General features: G+C 61.7%; 1 long non-coding RNA gene across 1 annotated transcript; it reads left to right on the top strand.

The window, feature by feature from the left end:
• The first annotated feature begins 1,182 nt into the window (after nt 1-1,182).
• LOC145718105 (uncharacterized) lies at nt 1,183-3,434 on the top strand. Its single transcript, XR_014141584.1, has 3 exons — nt 1,183-1,602; nt 1,944-1,996; nt 2,132-3,434. It is a non-coding gene; the product is annotated as an uncharacterized LOC145718105 (long non-coding RNA).
• The last annotated feature ends 6 nt before the right edge of the window (nt 3,435-3,440 follow it).

Below are 3,440 nucleotides of genomic sequence, written 5' to 3'. Positions count from 1 at the left end.
GAAATAATAATACTAAAAATAGCCATAGCAGTAACAACAATGAACCCTTGCTGTGTTACTGAGCACCGTGCTCAGCATTTGCCCTGCAGCACCACAAGCCCCAGTTCCATCCTTCACCTCCCGCCTCCTTAATTAGGTACTGTTACCTGAATTGACAGAGGAGGAAACCGAGGCTCAGCGAGGTTAAGCAGCTCGCCCAGGGTAACCCAGGCCAGTCACTTCCGAAGTCCAGATGCAGACCTCCAGCTGACTAACCCGTGGAAACCCGTGTCATTCTGCTTCTCGGAAAACACTACTCCCAACTGCACGGTTCAAAACCCCACCCAAGCCCGCCCTTGCATCGCGGCCAGTCTGCTCCAGCTCAGTCGTTCTCCGTTTTGGCCAAGGATACAGAGGGCGCTGCCCAATTCATCTGGGGGGCCCGAGGGAGAGGGTGAGGGTGAGCGAGTGAGGGTGAGGGTGGAAATATTAGGTGCTGGGGCGTGTGCCGGGGGAGAGTATCTGGGGACCCGATGGCGAGTCACGTGCGTGTGAAACTCGACCTAGGGGGAGGGGAAGAAAAGGGAGCCCCCGCCCCTACCTCAGGGCGCAGCCCGGGACGAGGGTAAATACAACGCTTAACTCAGTGGATCCACTTGGTCTATGCCCCACCTCAAGGATCCCGGGTGCCCGGCGGGTTCCCAGCCCCCCGACTTCACCCGAGGGGACTGAGGAGGCAAGGACACCGGACTGCGGCGCTGAGTCGCCGAGGCGGCCCGGCCCCGGCGCGCAGAGAAGTCCGAGCGCCCGTGCGGTTCAGGGCTGGGCCCGCGGCTGCAGGAGGCGCGTTTGCCCCCAGACCGGAGGTGAGCAGTGGGTGTGGGTAGCGGGTCCCCAACTGCGGGTCCGCTGAGAGCCCCCCCGGGCCGGCTCCCACCGACACTCGCAGGCTCCCCAAGAAGCCCCAACCCCGTGGGTCCCGCGGCGCACTGTCGCGTCTCTCCAAGCGTGCCCCTCCCTCCCCTTCCCTCCGGCCCCTCGGACTCCCCTCTTCCTCTCCGCCCGCTCGGCTTCACTTCCTCAATTTGGAGCAACAGTCCTGTCGGAGTTTGAACGGACTCGCGGGCGCGCGGGAACCCAGAGCCCCATTTCACAGATGAGGGTACTGAGGCCCGGGGAGCCGCATCTGGTGTCCTCCGCCCCTCCCTCTTGCCCTTCCCCCCCTTGCCCTTCCCCGTCCGTCTCCTCTCGGCGGTGTCCGTCTCCCCCCCTGCCGCTCCCCGCCCCCGCGCCGCCCGTGTCCCGTCTCCTCCCACGGTGGTGGCGGCGGCCGCGGCGGGGGGAGCTGGGGCTCCTTCCCTCCCTCTGGTAAACACACCCGCCCGCCGCCGGCCCGCTGGCCCATCCGCCACCACTGCCCTTATAAAGTCAGCGGCCGCGAAACTTCCTGCCGGAGCGCGAGCCCCCTTCCCCGGCCGGAGAGCGCGGGCTGGCGCGGATGCGTGCCGCGTGGTGGCCCGCGCCCCGCCGAGTGAGTGAGGGGCGCCCCGACCCGTCCTAGGTCCCCATCCACGTGGCAGCTGTTGGCCAGGACCGAGAGACTGCAGGGACACGGGTCGCCCGGTGCGGAAAGGGGGAGGGTGGAGGGCTGGCGGGGGCCCGGCCCCGGAGCAGAGGAGTGGTCTCACCCGGGCAGCAGGAAGGGGGGGGGGTCTTAGGCGAGCCCCAGACTTCCCCTTCCTCCTCCTGCTTGCTTCTGGGGGTCCTTCCTGGCGCGGGCGGCCGGATACTGGCCAGCGGTGGCTTCAGAGCGCGCTGTGCCCCTTGCTGACCTTTGGGGACTTGGGGAAGTGCGGGTTTGGGCCCGGGCAGCGGGGCGCCGCGCGTTCTGGCCCGGGTGGGAGAGGCCGGCAGCGCGCCAGGAATCTGTTGCGCTCACACAGGACCTTCCTTGTTTCCGATAGTGCGAGCCCGGCGCCGCGTGAACCCCTGGCACCGCCGCTGCGCCCAGAGCCAGGTTGGCGGCACCCGCCGGGAAGCCCGGGGCTGGTTCGAGGGGTCTCGGGAGCCACCATGATGCGAGACCCTTCCCGGGGGCCGCTGCGGGGGCGGGGAGGGGGGTCCCCTCGCTCAGCGCGGTGTTCCTGTGCAGGCTCGCGGCCAGCATGGCCCCCACGCTGCAGCAGGCGTACCGGAGGCGCTGGTGGATGGCCTGCACCGCGGTGCTGGAGAACCTCTTCTTCTCGGCTGTGCTCCTGGGCTGGGGCTCCCTGCTAATCATGCTCAAGCAGGAGGGCTTCTATTCCATCGTGTGCTCAGGTATGTCCGAGGAGGGGCAAGTCCGGCTGGGGGAGGGGCAGCAGAAGTTCTGGCCAGGTGGACGTTGGAAAAGAACAGGTGGCCGAGGGGACAGAAAGCAGGGCTGCCTAAGACGGAGCACTGGGCAGGAGTTGGACAGCCCCACTTCCTGACCTCTTCACACTTCCCCTAGAGAGTGGGTGGCGTTCTGCTCACTCTACCTCGTTGATCTAATCCAGTCTTCACAGAATGCCAGGTGTCCTGCTGGGTATTCAGACCCCAGGACTGACCGGCAGAGTCCTAAGTCTTTGGCAGCCTCAGGTCTAGCTAGAGCAAGATGAAAACCTCTAGAAGGAGAGCTGCTGCACCTAGCTGGGTGAGGGATTTTTTTTTTTTTTAACCAGGGCTCCTGTAAGACTAAACAAGACAAAGGAGCACCTACAAAGTGCACTTGAACTTAACAGGTCTGTGCCCTTCCTCTTCTAAGACTTTGAGCCCCCAGGTGTTCAAATCACCCATCTGCACAAGGTTAATAAGCCTGCATTGTGGAGGGACCCTGTTTTCCATTTCAATTCCTTTGGCTTCCTGTGAGCGGCCCCTAATGAGGAAGTAGGAATTCTAAGGCTCCTTAGTGGAGGGGAGGAGTCCAGGTCCCCTCTGAGTTGCTTACGCTGAAGACTGGAGAGCACCTGACCTGCTCTTTGTCACCTCGTGTTCTTGATGCTTGCCACTGCCCATCCTGTAGCTCCTTCTTGCCTTACTCCACCTGTTTGGTTTGTTTTTTTGTAATCAACTTTATCGAAGATTAATCTACATCACACATTTTGATGAGACTTGACAAATGTGTGCCTCAGGAACCATCACCCACCTCAATCAATATTTAGAATATTTCCATCACCCCCAAACTCCTGCTTCCCTTTTGCTGCCCATCCCTCCACCTGTGCTTTTTTAAAAACAGGTGTGAAAACTTTATTAAGATCTAAGTCATATACCCTACAATTCACCCATTTAAAATACACAATTTTTCTAAAGATTTTATTTATTTGAGAGTGAGAGAGCAGGAGCAGAGGGGAGGAGCAGAGGGAGAGGGAGAAGCAGACTCTGCTGAGCAGGGAGCCCAACTCGGGGCTCGATCCCAGGACCCTGGGATCATGACCTAGGCC

This window comes from Leptonychotes weddellii, unplaced genomic scaffold (genome assembly GCF_054177405.1).
Source record: "Leptonychotes weddellii isolate Sample4059 unplaced genomic scaffold, ASM5417740v2 HiC_scaffold_10868, whole genome shotgun sequence".
Classification (NCBI taxonomy): Eukaryota; Metazoa; Chordata; class Mammalia; order Carnivora; family Phocidae; genus Leptonychotes; species Leptonychotes weddellii.
This window is presented reverse-complemented; position numbering and strand designations above follow the sequence as displayed.